Source organism: Oncorhynchus mykiss, chromosome 6 (assembly GCF_057628025.1).
Source record: "Oncorhynchus mykiss isolate SJ-2025 chromosome 6, ASM5762802v1, whole genome shotgun sequence".
In the NCBI taxonomy this organism is placed as follows: Eukaryota; Metazoa; Chordata; class Actinopteri; order Salmoniformes; family Salmonidae; genus Oncorhynchus; species Oncorhynchus mykiss.
Genome location: NC_143027.1, coordinates 260,876 through 280,855, shown reverse-complemented (window position 1 = coordinate 280,855; position 19,980 = coordinate 260,876). Strand labels below are relative to the sequence as shown.

The 19,980-nt window shown below is 44.2% G+C and overlaps 1 protein-coding gene across 8 annotated transcripts in view; it reads right to left on the bottom strand.

Annotated features, from left to right (window-relative positions):
* LOC110525129 (electrogenic sodium bicarbonate cotransporter 1) overlaps window positions 1–19,980 on the bottom strand; it is a 375,195-nt gene that overhangs the window by 194,378 nt on the left and 160,837 nt on the right. The window lies entirely within an intron of this gene.

The following is a 19,980-nucleotide window of genomic DNA, read 5'->3' as shown; positions in this document are numbered from 1 at the left end:
CAGCAAACTCTCTCCAGAAGTTCAGTGAGGATCTCTGAATGATCCAATGTTGACCTAAATGACTAATGATGATAAATACAATCCACCTGTGTGTAATCAAGTCTCCGTATAAATGCACCTGCACTGTGATAGTCTCAGAGGTCCGTTAAAAGCGCAGAGAGCATCATGAAGAACAAGGAACACACCAGGCAGGTCCGAGATACTGTTGTGAAGAAGTTTAAAGCCGGATTTGGATACAAAAAGATTTCCCAAGCTTTAAACATCCCAAGGAGCACTGTGCAAGCGATAATATTGAAATGGAAGGAGTATCAGACCACTGCAAATCTACCAAGACCTGGCCGTCCCTCTAAACTTTCAGCTCATACAAGGAGAAGACTGATCAGAGATGCAGCCAAGAGGCCAATGATCACTCTGGATGAACTGCAGAGATCTACAGCTGAGGTGGAAGACTATGTCCATAGGACAACAATCAGTCGTATACTGCACAAATCTGGCCTTTATGGAAGAGTGGCAAGAAGAAAGCCATTTCTTAAAGATATCCATAAAAAGTGTTGTTTAAAGTTTGCCACAAGCCACCTGGGAGACACACCAAACATGTGGAAGAAGGTGCTCTGGTCAGATGAAACCAAAATTGAACTTTTTGGCAACAATGCAAAACGTTATGTTTGGCGTAAAAGCAACACAGATCATCACCCTGAACACACCATCCCCACTTTCAAACATGGTGGTGGCAGCATCATGGTTTGGGCCTGCTTTTCTTCAGCAGGGACAGGGAAGATGGTTAAAATTGATGGGAAGATGGATGGAGCCAAATACAGGACCATTCTGGAAGAAAACCTGATGGAGTCTGCAAAAGACCTGAGACTGGGACGGAGATTTGTCTTCCAACAAGACAATGATCCAAAACATAAAGCAAAATCTACAATGGAATGGTTCAAAAATAAACATATCCAGGTGTTAGAATGGCCAAGTCAAAGTCCAGACCTGAATCCAATCGAGAATCTGTGGAAAGAACTGAAAACTGCTGTTCACAAATGCTCTCCATCCAACCTCACTGAGCTCGAGCTGTTTTGCAAGGAGGAATGGGAAAAAATGTCATTCTCTCGATGTGCAAAACTGATAGAGACATACCCCAAGCGACATACAGCTGTAATCGCAGCAAAAGGTGGCGCTACAAAGTATTAACTTAAGGGGGCTGAATAATTTTGCACGCCCAATTTTTCAGTTTTTGATTTGTTAAAAAAGTTTGAAATATCCAATAAATGTCGTTCCACTTCATGATTGTGTCCCACTTGTTGTTGATTCTTCACAAAAAAATACAGTTTTATATCTTTATGTTTGAAGCCTGAAATGTGGCAAAAGGTCGCAAAGTTCAAGGGGGCCGAATACTTTCGCAAGGCACTATACATACTGTCTCTCTCCTGTCTGTATCTACCTACTGTCTCTGTCCTGTCTGTATCTACCTACTGTCTCTGTCCTGTCTGTATCTACCTACTGTCTCTGTCCTGTCTGTATCTACCTACTGTCTCTGTCCTGTCTGCATCTACCTACTGTCTCTGTCCTGCCTGTATCAACCAACTGTTTCAGTCTCTGTCCTGCCTGTATTTAACTACTGTCTCTGTCCTGCTTGTATCTACCAACTGTTTCTGTCTCTGTCCTGCCTGTATCTACCAACTGTCTCTGTCTCTGTCCTGCCTGTATCTACCTACTTTCTCTGTCCTGTCTGTATCTACCTACTGTCTCTGTCCTGCCTGTATCTGCCTACTGTCTCCGTCCTGCCTGTATCTACCAACTGTTTCTGTCTCTGTCCTGCCTGTATCTACCTACTGTCTCTATCCTGCCTGTATCTACCTACTGTCACTGTCCTGTCTGTATCTACCTACTGTCTCTGTCCTGCCTGTATCTACCAACTGTTTCAGTCTCTGTCCTGCCTGTGTCTACCTACTGTCTCTGTCCTGCTTGTATCTACCAACTGTTTCTGTCTCTGTCCTGCCTGCATCTACCTACTGTCTCTGTACTGCCTGTATCTACCTACTGCCTGTATCTACCTACTGTCTCTGTCCTGCCTGTATCTACCTACTGTCTCTATCCTGCCTGTATCTACCTACTGTCACTGTCCTGTCTGTATCTTCCTACTGTCTCTGTCCTGTCTGTATCTACCAACTGTCTCTGTCCTGTCTGTATCTACCTACTGTCTCTGTCCTATCTGTATCTACCTACTGTCTCTGTCCTGCCTGTATTTAACTACTGTCTCTGTCTCTGTCCTGCCTGTATCTACCTACTGTCTCTGTCCTGCCTGTATCTACCAACTGTTTCTGTCTCTGTCCTGCCTGTATCTACCTACTGTCTCTGTTCTGCCTGTATCTACCTACTGTCTCTATCCTGCCTGTATCTACCGATTGTCACTGTCCTGTCTGTATCTACCTACTGTCTCTGTCCTGCCTGTATCGGCAGGGTAGCCTAGTGGTTAGAGCGTTGGACTAGTAACCGGAAGGTTGTGAGTTCAAACCCCCGAGCTGACAAGGTACAAATCTGTCGTTCTGCCCCTGAACAGGCAGTTAACCCACTGTTCCCAGGCCGTCATTGAAAATAAGAATTTGTTCTTAACTGACTTGCCTGGTTAAATAAAGGTAAAATAAAAAAAAAATAAAAAAATAAAAAATCAACCAACTGTTTCAGTCTCTGTCCTGCCTGTATTTAACTACTGTCTCTGTCCTGCTTGTATCTACCAACTGTTTCTGTCTCTGTCCTGCCTGTATCTACCTACTGTCTCTGTCCTGTCTGTATCTACAGACTGTCTCTGTCCTGTCTGTATCTACCTACTGTCTCTGTCCTATCTGTATCTATCTACTGTCTCTGTCCTGCCTTTATTTAACTACTGTCTCTGTCTCTGTCCTGCCTGTATCTACCTACTGTCTCTGTCCTGGCTGTATCTACCAACTGTTTCTGTCTCTGTCCTGCCTGTATCTACCAACTGTTTCTGTCTCTGTCCTGCCTGTATCTACATACTGTCTCTGTCCTGCCTGTATCTACCAACTGTTTCTGTCTCTGTCCTGCCTGTATCTACCTACTGTCTCTATCCTGCCTGTATCTACCTACTGTCTCTGTCCTGTCTGTATCTACCTACTGTCTCTGTCCTGCCTGCATCTACCAACTGTTTCTGTCTCTGTCCTTCTGTATCTACCTACTGTCTCTGTCCTGCCTGTATCTACCTACTGTCTCCGTCCTGCCTGTATCTACCAAATGTTTCTGTCTCTGTCCTGTCTGTATCTACCTACTGTCTCTGTCCTGTCTGTATCTACCTACTGTCCATGTCCTGCTTGTATCTACCTACTGTCTCTGTCCTGCTTGTATCTACCTACTGTCTCTGTCCTGTCTGTATCTACCAACTGTTTCTGTCTCTGTCCTGCCTGTATCTACCTACTGTCTTTGTCCTGCCTTTATCTACCAACTGTGTCTGTCTCTGTCCTGCTTGTATCTACCTACTGTCTCTGTCCTGCCTGTATCTACCTACTGTCTCTGTCCTTTCTGTATCTACCTACTGTCTCTGTCCTGCCTGTATCTACCCACTGTCTCTGTCCTGCCTGTATCTACATACCGTCTCTCTCCTGTCTGTATCTATCTACTGTCTCTGTCCTGTCTGTATCTACCTACTGTCTCTGTCCTGTCTGTATCTACCTACTGTCTCTGTCCTGTCTGTATCTACCTACTGTCTCTGTCCTGTCTGCATCTACCTACTGTCTCTGTCCTGCCTGTATCTACCTACTGCCTGTATCTACCTAATGTCTCTGTCCTGTCTGTATCTACCTACTGTCTCTGTCCTGCCTGTATCTACCTACTGTCTCTGTCCTGCCTGTATCTACCTACTGTCTCTGTCCTGCCTGTATCTACCTACTGCCTGTATCTACCAACTGTTTCTGTCTCTGTCCTGCTTGTATCTACCTACAGTCTCTGTCCTGTCTGTATCTACCTACTGTCTCTGTCCTGCCTGTATCTACCTACTGTCTCTATCCTGCCTGTATCTACCTACTGTCACTGTCCTGTCTGTATCTTCCTACTCTCTCTGTCCTGCCTGTATCTACCTACTGTCTCTGTCCTGCCTGTATCTACCTACTGTCTCTGTCCTGCCTGTATTTAACTACTGTCTCTGTCCTGCCTGTATTTAACTACTGTCTCTGTCTCTGTCCTGCCTGTATCTACCTACTGTCTCTGTCCTGCCTGTATCTACCTACTGTCTCTGTCCTGCCTGTATCTACCTACTGTCTCTGTCTCTGTCCTGCCTGTATCTACCTGCTGTCTCTGTCCTGTCTGTATCTACCTACTGTCTCTGTCCTGCCTGTATCTGCCTACTGTCTCCGTCCTGCCTGTATCTACCAACTGTTTCTGTCTCTGTCCTGCCTGTATCTACCTACTGTCTCCGTCCTGCCTGTATCTACCAACTGTTTCTGTCTCTGTCCTGCCTGTATCTACCAACTGTCTCTGTCTCTGTCCTGCCTGTATCTACCTGCTGTCTCTGTCCTGTCTGTATCTACCTACTGTCTCTGTCCTGCCTGTATCTGCCTACTGTCTCCGTCCTGCCTGTATCTACCAACTGTTTCTGTCTCTGTCCTGCCTGTATCTACCTAATTTCTCTATCCTGCCTGTATCTACCAACTGTCTCTGTCCTGTCGGTATCTACCTACTGTCTCTGTCCTATCTGTATCTACCTACTGTCTCTGTCCTGCCTGTATTTAACTACTGTCTCTGTCTCTGTCCTGCCTGTATCTACCTACTGTCTCTGTCCTGCCTGTATCTACCAACTGTTTCTGTCTCTGTCCTGCCTGTATCTACCAACTGTTTCTGTCTCTGTCCTGCCTGTATCTACATAATGTCTCTGTCCTGCCTGTATATACCAACTGTTTCTGTCTCTGTCCTGCCTGTATCTACCTACTGTCTCTGTCCTGCCTGTATCTACCTACTGTCTCTGTCCTGTCTGTATCTACCTACTGTCTCTGTCCTGCCTGTATCTACCTACTGTCTCCGTCCTGCCTGTATCTACCAACTGTTTCTGTCTCTGTCCTGCCTGTATCTACCTACTGTCTCTGTCCTGCCTGTATCTACCAACTGTCTCTGTCCTGTCTGTATATACCTACTGTCTCTGTCCTGTCTGTATCTACCTACTGTCTCTGTCCTGTCTGTATCTACCTACTGTCTCTGTCCTGTCTGTATCTACCTACTGTCTCTGTCCTGTCTGTATCTACCTACTGTCTCTGTCCTGTTTGCATCTACCTACTGTCTCTGTCCTGCCTGTATCTACCTACTTCCTGTATCTACCTAATGTCTCTGTCCTGCCTGTATCTACCAACTGTTTCTGTCTCTGTCCTGCTTGTATCTACCTACTGTCTCTGTCCTGCATGTATCTACCTACTGTCTCTGTCCTGCCTGTATCTACCTACTGTCTCTGTCCTGCCTGTATCTACCTACTGCCTGTATCTACCAACTGTTTCTGTCTCTGTCCTGCCTGTATCTACCTACTGTCTCTGTCCTGCCTGTATCTACCTACTGCCTGTATCTACCTACTGTCTTTGTCCTGCCTGTATCTACCTACTGTCTCTATCCTGCCTGTATCTACCTACTGTCACTGTCCTGTCTGTATCTTCCTACTCTCTCTGTCCTGCCTGTATTTAACTACTGTCTCTGTCCTGCCTGTATTTAACTACTGTCTCTGTCTCTGTCCTGCCTGTATCTACCTACTGTCTCTGTCCTGCCTGTATCTACCAACTGTTTCTGTCTCTGTCCTGCCTGTATCTACCAACTGTCTCTGTCTCTGTCCTGCCTGTATCTACCTACTGTCTCTGTCCTGCCTGTATCTACCAACTGTTTCTGTCTCTGTCCTGCCTGTATCTATCTACTGTCTCTGTCCTGTCTGTATCTACAAACTGTCTCTGTCCTGTCTGTATCTACCTACTGTCTCTGTCCTGCTTGTATCTACCTACTGTCTCAGTCCTGCCTGTATCTACCTACTGTCTCTGTCCTGCCTGTAGTTAACTACTGTCTCTGTCTCTGTCCTGCCTGTATCTACCTACTGTCTCTGTCCTGCCTGTATCTACCAACTGTTTCTGTCTCTGTCCTGGCTGTATCTACCTACTGTCTCTGTCCTGCCTGTATCTACCAACTGTTTCTGTCTCTGTCCTGGCTGTATCTACCTACTGTCTCTGTCCTGCCTGTATCTACCTACTGTCTCTGTCCTGTCTGTATCTACCTACTGTCTCTGTCCTGCCTGTATCTACCAACTGTTTCTGTCTCTGTCCTGCCTGTATTTAACTACTGTCTCTGTCCTGCTTGTATCTACCAACTGTTTCTGTCTCTGTCCTGCCTGTATCTACCTACTGTCTCTGTCCTGTCTGTATCTACAGACTGTCTCTGTCCTGTCTGTATCTACCTACTGTCTCTGTCCTATCTGTATCTATCTACTGTCTCTGTCCTGCCTTTATTTAACTACTGTCTCTGTCTCTGTCCTGCCTGTATCTACCTACTGTCTCTGTCCTGGCTGTATCTACCAACTGTTTCTGTCTCTGTCCTGCCTGTATCTACCAACTGTTTCTGTCTCTGTCCTGCCTGTATCTACATACTGTCTCTGTCCTGCCTGTATCTACCAACTGTTTCTGTCTCTGTCCTGCCTGTATCTACCTACTGTCTCTATCCTGCCTGTATCTACCTACTGTCTCTGTCCTGTCTGTATCTACCTACTGTCTCTGTCCTGCCTGCATCTACCAACTGTTTCTGTCTCTGTCCTTCTGTATCTACCTACTGTCTCTGTCCTGCCTGTATCTACCTACTGTCTCCGTCCTGCCTGTATCTACCAAATGTTTCTGTCTCTGTCCTGTCTGTATCTACCTACTGTCTCTGTCCTGTCTGTATCTACCTACTGTCCATGTCCTGCTTGTATCTACCTACTGTCTCTGTCCTGCTTGTATCTACCTACTGTCTCTGTCCTGTCTGTATCTACCAACTGTTTCTGTCTCTGTCCTGTCTGTATCTACCTACTGTCTTTGTCCTGCCTTTATCTACCAACTGTGTCTGTCTCTGTCCTGCTTGTATCTACCTACTGTCTCTGTCCTGCCTGTATCTACCTACTGTCTCTGTCCTTTCTGTATCTACCTACTGTCTCTGTCCTGCCTGTATCTACCCACTGTCTCTGTCCTGCCTGTATCTACATACCGTCTCTCTCCTGTCTGTATCTACCTACTGTCTCTGTCCTGTCTGTATCTACCTACTGTCTCTGTCCTGTCTGTATCTACCTACTGTCTCTGTCCTGTCTGTATCTACCTACTGTCTCTGTCCTGTCTGCATCTACCTACTGTCTCTCTCCTGCCTGTATCTACCTACTGCCTGTATCTACCTAATGTCTCTGTCCTGTCTGTATCTACCTACTGTCTCTGTCCTGCCTGTATCTACCTACTGTCTCTGTCCTGCCTGTATCTACCTACTGTCTCTGTCCTGCCTGTATCTACCTACTGCCTGTATCTACCAACTGTTTCTGTCTCTGTCCTGCTTGTATCTACCTACAGTCTCTTTCCTGCCTGTATCTACCTACTGTCTCTGTCCTGCCTGTATCTACCTACTGTCTCTATCCTGCCTGTATCTACCTACTGTCACTGTCCTGTCTGTATCTTCCTACTCTCTCTGTCCTGCCTGTATCTACCTACTGTCTCTGTCCTGCCTGTATCTACCTACTGTCTCTGTCCTGCCTGTATTTAACTACTGTCTCTGTCCTGCCTGTATTTAACTACTGTCTCTGTCTCTGTCCTGCCTGTATCTACCTACTGTCTCTGTCCTGCCTGTATCTACCTACTGTCTCTGTCCTTCCTGTATCTACCTACTGTCTCTGTCTCTGTCCTGCCTGTATCTACCTGCTGTCTCTGTCCTGTCTGTATCTACCTACTGTCTCTGTCCTGCCTGTATCTGCCTACTGTCTCCGTCCTGCCTGTATCTACCAACTGTTTCTGTCTCTGTCCTGCCTGTATCTACCTACTGTCTCCGTCCTGCCTGTATCTACCAACTGTTTCTGTCTCTGTCCTGCCTGTATCTACCAACTGTCTCTGTCTCTGTCCTGCCTGTATCTACCTGCTGTCTCTGTCCTGTCTGTATCTACCTACTGTCTCTGTCCTGCCTGTATCTGCCTACTGTCTCCGTCCTGCCTGTATCTACCAACTGTTTCTGTCTCTGTCCTGCCTGTATCTACCTACTGTCTCTGTCCTGCCTGTATCTACCTACTGTCTCTGTCCTGCCTGTGTCTACCTACTGTCTCTGTCCTGTCTGTATCTACCAACTGTCTCTGTCCTGTCGGTATCTACCTACTGTCTCTGTCCTATCTGTATCTACCTACTGTCTCTGTCCTGCCTGTATTTAACTACTGTCTCTGTCTCTGTCCTGCCTGTATCTACCTACTGTCTCTGTCCTGCCTGTATCTACCAACTGTTTCTGTCTCTGTCCTGCCTGTATCTACCAACTGTTTCTGTCTCTGTCCTGCCTGTATCTACATAATGTCTCTGTCCTGCCTGTATATACCAACTGTTTCTGTCTCTGTCCTGCCTGTATCTACCTACTGTCTCTGTCCTGCCTGTATCTACCTACTGTCTCTGTCCTGTCTGTATCTACCTACTGTCTCTGTCCTGCCTGTATCTACCTACTGTCTCCGTCCTGCCTGTATCTACCAACTGTTTCTGTCTCTGTCCTGCCTGTATCTACCTACTGTCTCTGTCCTGTCTGTATCTACCAACTGTCTCTGTCCTGTCTGTATATACCTACTGTCTCTGTCCTGTTTGTATCTACCTACTGTCTCTGTCCTGCCTGTATCTACCCACTGTCTCTGTCCTGCCTGTATCTACATACTGTCTCTCTCCTGTCTGTATCTACCTACTGTCTCTGTCCTGTCTGTATCTACCTACTGTCTCTGTCCTGTCTGTATCTACCTACTGTCTCTGTCCTGTCTGTATCTACCTACTGTCTCTGTCCTGTTTGCATCTACCTACTGTCTCTGTCCTGCCTGTATCTACCTACTTCCTGTATCTACCTAATGTCTCTGTCCTGCCTGTATCTACCAACTGTTTCTGTCTCTGTCCTGCTTGTATCTACCTACTGTCTCTGTCCTGCATGTATCTACCTACTGTCTCTGTCCTGCCTGTATCTACCTACTGTCTCTGTCCTGCCTGTATCTACCTACTGCCTGTATCTACCAACTGTTTCTGTCTCTGTCCTGCCTGTATCTACCTACTGTCTCTGTCCTGCCTGTATCTACCTACTGCCTGTATCTACCTACTGTCTTTGTCCTGCCTGTATCTACCTACTGTCTCTATCCTGCCTGTATCTACCTACTGTCACTGTCCTGTCTGTATCTTCCTACTCTCTCTGTCCTGCCTGTATTTAACTACTGTCTCTGTCCTGCCTGTATTTAACTACTGTCTCTGTCTCTGTCCTGCCTGTATCTACCTACTGTCTCCGTCCTGCCTGTATCTACCAACTGTTTCTGTCTCTGTCCTGCCTGTATCTACCAACTGTCTCTGTCTCTGTCCTGCCTGTATCTACCTACTGTCTCTGTCCTGCCTGTATCTACCAACTGTTTCTGTCTCTGTCCTGCCTGTATCTATCTACTGTCTCTGTCCTGTCTGTATCTACAAACTGTCTCTGTCCTGTCTGTATCTACCTACTGTCTCTGTCCTGCTTGTATCTACCTACTGTCTCAGTCCTGCCTGTATCTACCTACTGTCTCTGTCCTGCCTGTAGTTAACTACTGTCTCTGTCTCTGTCCTGCCTGTATCTACCTACTGTCTCTGTCCTGCCTGTATCTACCAACTGTTTCTGTCTCTGTCCTGGCTGTATCTACCTACTGTCTCTGTCCTGCCTGTATCTACCAACTGTTTCTGTCTCTGTCCTGGCTGTATCTACCTACTGTCTCTGTCCTGCCTGTATCTACCTACTGTCTCTGTCCTGTCTGTATCTACCTACTGTCTCTGTCCTGCCTGTATCTACCAACTGTTTCTGTCTCTGTCCTGCCTGTATCTACCTACTGTCTCTGTCCTGTCTGTATCTACCTACTGTCTCTGTCCTGCCTGTATCTACCTACTGTCTCTGTCCTGCCTGTATCTACCAACTGTTTCTGTCTCTGTCCTGCCTGTATCTACCTAATGTCTCTGTCCTGCCTGTACCTACCAACTGTTTCTGTCTCTGTCCTGCCTGTATCTACCTACTGTCTCTGTCCTGCCTGTAACTACCAACTGTTTCTGTCTCTGTCCTGCCTGTATCTACCAACTGTTTTTGTCTCTGTCCTGCCTGTATCTACCTACTGTCTCTGTCCTGCCTGTATCTACCAACTGTTTCTGTCTCTGTCCTGCCTGTATCTACCTACTGTCTCTGTCCTGTCTGTATCTACAAACTGTCTCTGTCCTGTCTGTATCTACCTACTGTCTCGTTCCTGCTTGTATCTACCTACTGTCTCTTTCCTGCCTGTATTTAACTACTGTCTCTGTCTCTGTCCTGCCTGTATCTACCTACTGTCTCTGTCCTGCCTGTAACTACCAACTGTTTCTGTCTCTGTCCTGCTTGTATCTACCTACTGTCTCTGTCCTGCCTGTATCTACCTACTGTCTCTGTCCTGTCTGTATCTACCTTCTGTCTCTGTCCTGCCTGTATCTACCTACTGTCTCTGTCCTGCCTGTATCTACCAACTGTTTCTGTCTCTGTCCTGCCTGTATCTACCTACTGTCTCTGTCCTCTCTGTATCTACCAACTGTCTCTGTCCTGTCTGTATCTACCTACTGTCTCTGTCCTGTCTGTATCTACCTACTGTCTCTGTCCTGCCTGTATCTACCTACTGTCTCTGTCCTGCCTGTATCTACCAACTGTTTCTGTCTCTGTCCTGCCTGTATCTACGTACTGTCTCTGTCCTGCCTGTATCTACCAACTGTTTCTGTCTCTGTCCTGCCTGTAACTACCAACTGTTTCTATCTCTGTCCTGCTTGTATCTACCTACTGTCTCTGTCCTGCCTGTATCTACCTACTGTCTCTGTCCTGCATGTATCTACCTACTGCCTGTATCTACCAACTGTTTCTGTCTCTGTCCTGCTTGTATCTACCTACAGTCTCTGTCCTGCCTGTATCTACCTACTGTCTCTGTCCTGCCTGTATCTACCTACTGCCTGTATCTACCTACTGTCTCTGTCCTGCCTGTATCTACCTAAAGTCTCTATCCTGCCTGTATCTACCTACTGTCACTGTCCTGTCTGTATCTTCCTACTCTCTCTGTCCTGCCTGTATCTACCTACTGTCTCTGTCCTGCCTGTATCTACCTACTGTCTCTGTCCAGCCTGTATCTACCTACTGTCTCTGTCATGGCTGTATCTACCAACTGTTTATGTCTCTGTCCTGTCTGTATCTACCTACTGTCTCTGTCCTGCCTGTGTCTACCTACTGTCTCTGTCCTGTCTGTATCTACCTACTGTCTCTGTCCTGCCTGTATCTACCTACTGTCTCTGTCCTGCCTGTATCTACCAACTGTTTCTGTCTCTGTCCTGCCTGTATCTACCTACTGTCTCTGTCCTGTCTGTATCTATCTACTGTCTCTGTCCTGCTTGTATCTACCTACTGTCTCTGTCCTGCCTGTATCTACCAACTGTTTCTGTCTCTGTCCTGCCTGTATCTACCAACTGTTTCTGTCTCTGTCCTGCCTTTATCTACCTACTGTCTCTGTCCTGCCTGTATCTACCTACTGTCTCTGTCCTGTCTGTATCTATCTACTGTCTCTGTCCTGCCTGTATCTACCAACTGTTTCTGTCTCTGTCCTGTCTGTATCTACCTACTGTCTCTGTCCTGCCTGTGTCTACCTACTGTCTCTGTCCTGTCTGTATCTACCTACTGTCTCTGTCCTGCCTGTATCTACCTACTGTCTCTGTCCTGCCTGTATCTACCAACTGTTTCTGTCTCTGTCCTGCCTGTATCTACCTACTGTCTCTGTCCTGTCTGTATCTATCTACTGTCTCTGTCCTGCTTGTATCTACCTACTGTCTCTGTCCTGCCTGTATCTACCTACTGTCTCTGTCCTGCCTGTATCTACCAACTGTTTCTGTCTCTGTCCTGCCTGTATCTACCAACTGTTTCTGTCTCTGTCCTGCCTTTATCTACCTACTGTCTCTGTCCTGCCTGTATCTACCTACTGTCTCTGTCCTGCCTGTATCTATCGACTGTCTCTGTCCTGCCTGTATCTACCAACTGTTTCTGTCTCTGTCCTGCTTGTATCTACCTACTGTCTGTCTGTATCTACCAACTCTCTGTCTCTGTATCTACCTACTGTCTGTCTCTGTCTGTCTCTACCTACGGTCTGTCTGTCTCTACCTACGGTCTGTCTGTCTCTACCTACGGTCTGTCTGTATCTACCTATTTTCTGTCTGTATCTACCTACTGTCTGTCTGTATCTACCTAATGTCTGTCTCTACCTACTGTCTGTCTCTGTCTGTCTCTACCTACTGTCTGTTTCTATCTGTCTCTACCTACTGTCTGTCTCTACCTACTGTCTGTATCTACCTACTGTCTCTCTCTACCTACTGTCTGTCTCTATCTGTCTCTACCTACTCTCTGTCTCTGTCTGTCTCTACCCACTGTCTGTCTGTCTCTACCTACGGTCTGTCTGTAACTACCTACTGTCTGTCGGTATCTACCTACTGTCTGTATATACCTACTGTCTGTCTCTACCTACTGTATGTCTATCTACTGTCTGTATCTACCTACTGTCTGTATCTACCTACTGTCTGTATCTACCTACTGTCTGTATCTACCTACTGTCTGTCTCTGTCTTTCTCTACCTACTGTCTGTATCTACCTACTGTCTGTCTCTGTCTGTCTATACCTACTGTCTGTATCTACCTACTGTCTGTATTTACCTACTGTCTGTCGCTATCTGTATCTACCTACTGTCTGTCTCTACCTACTGTCTGTCTCTGTCTTAATATACCTACTGTCTGTCTGTCTGTCTCTACCTACTGTCTGTCTCTACCTACTGTCTGTCTCTGTCTGTCTCTACCTAGTGTCTGTCTCTATCTGTATCTACCTACTGTCTGTCTCTGTCTGTCTCTACCTACTGTCTGTCTCTGTCTGTATCGACCAACTGGCTGTCTGTATCTACCTACTGTCTGTCTGTATCAACCTACTGTCTGTCTGTCTCTACCTACGGTCTGTCTGTAACTACCTACTGTCTGTCGGTATCTACCTACTGTCTGTATATACCTACTATCTTTATCTATCTACTGTCTGTCTATACCTACTGTCTGTCTCTACCTACTGTCTGTATCTACCTACTGTCTGTATCTACCTACTGTCTGTCTCTGTCTTTCTCTACCTACTGTCTGTATCTACCTACTGTCTGTCTCTGTCTGTATATACCTACTGTCTGTCTCTGTCTGTCTCTACCTACTGTCTGTCTCTACCTACTGTCTGTCTCTGTCTGTCTCTACCTAATGTCTGTCTCTGTCTATCTCTACCTACTGTCTGTCTCTACCTACTGTCTGTCTCTGTCTGTCTCTACCTAGTGTCTGTCTCTATCTGTATCTACCTACTGTCTGTCTCTGTCTGTCTCTACCTACTGTCTGTCTCTGTCTGTATCTACCTACTGTCTGTCTCTGTCTGTATCGACCAACTGGCTGTCTGTATCTACCTACTGTCTGTCTGTATCAACCTACTGTCTGTCTGTATCTACCTACTGTCTGTCTGTATCTACCTAATGTCTGTCTCTACCTACGGTCTGTCTCTGTCTGTCTCTACCTATGGTTTGTCTCTGTCTGTATCTACCTACTGTCTGTCTCTGTCTGTCTCTACCTAATGTCTGTCTCTTTCTGTCTCTGTCTGTATCTACCTACTGTCTGTATCTACCTACTGTCTGTCTCTTTCTGTCTCTGTCTGTATCACCCTACTGTCTGTCTCTGTCTGTATCTACCTACTGTCTGTCTCTGTCTTTCTCTACCTACTGTTTGTCTCTACCTACTCTCTGTCTGTATCTACCTACTGTCTGTCTCTACCTACTGTCTGTCTCTGTCTGTATCTACCTACTGTCTGTCTCTACCTACTGTCTGTCTCTTTCTGTATCTACCTACTGTCTATCTCTGTCTGTCTCTACCTACTGTCTGTCTCTGTCTGTATCTACCTACTGTCTGTCTCTACCTGTATCTACCTACTGTCTGTCTCTACCTACTGTCTGTCTCTGTCTGTCTGTCTCTACCTAATGTCTGTCTCTGTCTGTATCTACCTACTGTCTGTATCTACCTACTGTCTGTCTCTTTCTGTCTCTGTCTGTATCTACCTACTGTCTGTCTCTGTCTGTATCTACCGACTGTCTGTCTTTGTCTTTCTCTACCTACTGTCTGTCTCTCCCTACTCTCTGTCTGTATCTACCTACTGTCTGTCTGTATCTACCTACTGTCTGTCTGTATCTACCTACTGTCTGTATCTATCTACTGTCTGTCTCTGTCTGTATCTAGAGGACCAGTCAGTGTTACTATTATATAGAGGACCAGTCAGTGTTACTACTATATAGAGGACCAGTCAGTGTTATTACTATAGAGGACCAGTCAGTGTTACTACTATAGAGGACCAGTCAGTGTTACTACTATAAAGAGGACCAGTCAGTGTTACTACGATATAGAGGACCAGTCAGTGTTACTATTATATAGAGGACCAGTCAGTGTTACTACTATATAGAGGACCAGTCAGTGTTACTACTATATAGGACCAGTCAGTGTTATTACTATATAGAGGACCAGTCAGTGTTACTATTATTTAAAGGACAGGTCAGTGTTACTACTATATAGAGGACCAGTCAGTGTTACTACTATATAGAGGACCAGTCAGTGTTACTACGATATAGAGGACCAGTCAGTGTTACAACTATATAGAGGACCAGTCAGTGTTACTACTTTATAGAGGACCAGTCAGTGTTACTACTATATAGAGAACCAGTCAGTGTTACTACTATATAGAGGACCAGTCAATGTTATTACTATATAGAGGACCAGTCAGTGTTACTACTATATAGAGGACCATTCAGTGTTACTACTATATAGAGGACCATTCAGTGTTACTGCTATATAGAGGACCAGTCAGTGTTACTACTATAGAGGACCAGTAAATGTTACTACTATAAAGGACCATTCAGTGTTACTACTGTGGAGGACCAGTCAGTGTTACTACTATAAAGAGGACCAGTCAGTGTTACTACAATAAAGGACCATTCAGTGTTACTACTATAAAGAGGACCAGTCAGTGTTACTACTATATAGGACCAGTCAGTGTTATTATGCAGAGGACCAGTCAGTGTTACTACTATATAGAGCACCAGTAAGTGTTACTACTATATAGAGGACCAGTCAGTGTTACTACTATATAGAGGACCAGTCAGTGTTACTACTATAGAGGACCAGTCAGTGTTACTGCTATAAAGGACCATTCAGTGTTACTACGATATAGAGGACCAGTCAGTGTTACTTCTATATAGAGGACCAGTCAGTGTTATTATACAGAGGACCAGTCAGTGTTACTACTGTATAGAGGACCAGTCAGTGTTACTACTATATAGAGGACCAGTCAGTGTTACTACTATATAGAGGACCAGTCAGTGTTACTACTATATAGAGGACCAGTCAGTGTTACTATTATATAGAGGACCAGTCAGTGTTACTACTATATAGAGGACCAGTCAGTGTTACTACGATATAGAGGACCAGTCAGTGTTACTACTATATAGAGGACCAGTCAGTGTTACTACTATATAGAGGACCAGTCAGTGTTACTACTATATAGAGGACCAGTCAGTGTTACTACTATATAGAGGACCAGTCAGTGTTACTATTATATAGAGGACCAGTCAGTGTTACTACTATATAGAGGACCAGTCAGTGTTACTACTATATAGAGGACCAGTCAGTGTTATTACTATATAGAGAACCAGTCAGTGTTACTACTATATAGAGGGCCAGTCAGTGCTACTACTATATATGGCTAGTCAGTGTTACTATTATATAGAGGACCAGTCAGTGTTACTACTATATAGAGGACCAGTCAGTGTAACTACGATATAGAGGACCAGTCAGTGTTACTACTATATAGAGGACCAGTCAGTGTTACTATTATATAGAGGACCAGTCAGTGTTACTATTATATAGAGGACCAGTCAGTGTTACTATTATATAGAGGACCAGTCAGTGTTACTATTATATAGAGGACCAGTCAGTGTTACTATTATATAGAGGACCAGTCAGTGTTACTATTATATAGAGGACCAGTCAGTGTTACTACTATATAGAGGACCAGTCAGTGTTACTCCTATGTAGAGGACCTGTCAGTGTTACTACGATATAGAGGACCAGTCAGTGTTACTACGATATAGAGGTCCAGTCAGTGTTACTACTATATAGAGGACCAGCCAGTGTTACTATTATATAGAGGACTAGTCAGTGTTACTATTATATAGAGGACCAGTCAGTGTTACTATTATATAGAGGACCAGTCAGTGTTACTACTATATAGAGGACCAGTCAGTGTTACTACGATATAGAGGACCAGTCAGTGTTACTACTATATAGAGGACCAGTCAGTGTTACTATTATATAGAGGACCAGTCAGTGTTACTATTATATAGAGGACCAGTCAGTGTTACTGTTATATTGAGGACCAGTCAGTGTTACTATTATATAGAGGACCAGTCAGTGTTACTACGATATAGAGGACCAGTCAGTGTTACTACGATATAGAGGACCAGTCAGTGTTACTACTATATAGAGGACCTGTCAGTGTTACTATTGTATAGAGGACCAGTCAGTGTTACTATTATATAGAGGACCAGTCAGTGTTACTGTTATATAGAGGACCAGTCAGTGTTACTATTATATAGAGGACCAGTCAGTGTTACTACTATATAGAGGACCAGTCAGTGTTACTACTATATAGAGGACCAGTCAGTGTTACTATTATATAGAGGACCAGTCAGTGTTACTACTATATAGAGGACCAGTCATTGTTACTATTATATAGAGGACCAGTCAGTGTTACTACAATATAGAGGACCAGTCAGTGTTACTACTATAGAGGACCAGTCAGTGTTATTACTATATAGAGGACCAGTCAGTGTTACTACTATAGAGGACCAGTCAGTGTTATTACTATATAGAGGACCAGTCAGTGTTACTACTATATAGGACCAGTCAGTGTTATTATACAGAGGACCAGTCAGTGTTACTACTATATAGAGGACCAGTCAGTGTTACTACTATATAGAGGACCAGTCAGTGTTACTACTATATAGAGGACCAGTCAGTGTTACTATTGTATAGAGGACCAGTCAGTGTTACTACTATATAGAGGACCAGTCAGTGTTACTACTATTTAGAGGACCATTCAGTGTTACTACTATATAGAGAACCAGTCAGTGTTACTACTATATAGAGGGCCAGTCAGTGCTACTACTATATATGGCTAGTCAGTGTTACTATTATATAGAGGACCAGTCAGTGTTACTACTCTATAGAGGACCAGTCAGTGTTACTACGATATAGAGGACCAGTCAGTGTTACTACTATATAGAGGACCAGTCAGTGTTACTATTATATAGAGGACCAGTCAGTGTTACTATTATATAGAGGACCAGTCAGTGTTACTATTATATAGAGGACCAATCAGTGTTACTATTATATAGAGGACCAGTCAGTGTTACTATTATATAGAGGACCAGTCAGTGTTACTACTATATAGAGGACCAGTCAGTGTTACTCCTATGTAGAGGACCTGTCAGTGTTACTACGATATAGAGGACCAGTTAGTGTTACTACGATATAGAGGACCTGTCAGTGTTACTACTATATAGAGGACCAGTCAGTGTTACTATTATATAGAGGACCAGTCAGTGTTACTATTATATAGAGGACCAGTCAGTGTTACTATTATATAGAGGACTAGTCAGTGTTACTATTATATAGAGGACCAGTCAGTGTTACTACTATATAGAGTACCAGTCAGTGTTACTATTATATAAAGGACCAGTCAGTGTTACTATTATATAGAGGACCAGCCAGTGTTACTATTATATAGAGGACCAGTCAGTGTTACTATTATATAGAGGACCAGTCAGTGTTACTACTATATAGAGGACAAGTCAGTGTTACTACTATATAGAGGACCAGTCAGTGTTACTATTATATAGAGGACCAGTCAGTGTTACTATTATATAGAGGACCAGTCAGTGTTACTACGATATAGAGGACCAGTCATTGTTACTATTATATAGAGGATCAGTCAGTACTACTACGATATAGAGGACCTGTCAGTGTTACTACGATATAGAGGACCAGTCAGTGTTACCACGATATAGAGGACCAGTCAGTGTTACTAGTATATAGAGGACCAGTCAGTGTTACTACTATATAGAGGACCAGTCAGTGTTACTACTATATAGAGGGCCAGTCAGTGTTACTATTATATAGAGGACCAGTCAGTGTTACTACTATATAGAGGACCAGTCAGTGTTACTACTATATATAGGACCAGTCAATGTTACTACTATATAGAGGACCAGTCAGTGTTACTATTATATAGAGGACCAGTCAGTGTTACTACTATATAGAGGACCAGTCATTGTTACTATTATATAGAGGACCAGTCAGTGTTACTACAATATAGAGGACCAGTCAGTGTTACTACTATAGAGGACCAGTCAGTGTTATTACTATATAGAGGACCAGTCAGTGTTACTACTATAGAGGACCAGTCAGTGTTATTACTATATGGAGGACCAGTCAGTGTTACTACTATATAGGACCAGTCAGTGTTATTATACAGAGGACCAGTCAGTGTTACTACTATATAGAGGACCAGTCAGTGTTACTACTATATAGAGGACCAGTCAGTGTTACTACTATATAGAGGACCAATCAGTGTTACTATTGTATAGAGGACCAGTCAGTGTTACTACTATATAGAGGACCAGTCATGGTTACTACTATTTAGAGGACCAGTCAGTGTTACTACTATATAGAGAACCAGTCAGTGTTACTACTATATAGAGGGCCAGTCAGTGCTACTACTATATATGGCTAGTCAGTGTTACTATTATATAGAGGACCAGTCAGTGTTACTACTCTATAGAGGACCAGTCAGTGTTACTACGATATAGAGGACCAGTCAGTGTTACTACTATATAGAGGACCAGTCAGTGTTACTATTATATAGAGGACCAGTCAGTGTTACTATTATATAGAGGACCAGTCAGTGTTACTATTATATAGAGGACCAGTCAGTGTTACTATTATATAGAGGACCAGTCAGTGTTACTATTATATAGAGGACCAGTCAGTGTTACTACTATATAGAGGACCAGTCAGTGTTACTCCTATGTAGAGGACCTGTCAGTGTTACTACGATATAGAGGACCAGTTAGTGTTACTACGATATAGAGGACCAGTCAGTGTTACTACTATATAGAGGACCAGTCAGTGTTACTATTATATAGAGGACCAGTCAGTGTTACTATTATATAGAGGACTAGTCAGTGTTAATATTATATAGAGGACCAGTCAGTGTTACTACTATATAGAGGACCAGTCAGTGTTACTATTATATAAAGGACCAGTCAGTGTTACTATTATATAGAGGACCAGCCAGTGTTACTATTATATAGAGGACCAGTCAGTGTTACTATTATATAGAGGACCAGTCAGTGTTACTATTATATAGAGGACTAGTCAGTGTTACTATTATATAGAGGACCAGTCAGTGTTACTACTATATAGAGGACCAGTCAGTGTTACTATTATATAGAGGACCAGTCAGTGTTACTATTATATAGAGGACCAGTCAGTGTTACTATTATATAGAGGACCAGTCAGTGTTACTATTATATAGAGGACCAGTCAGTGTTACTACTATATAGAGGACCAGTCAGTGTTACTCCTATGTAGAGGACCTGTC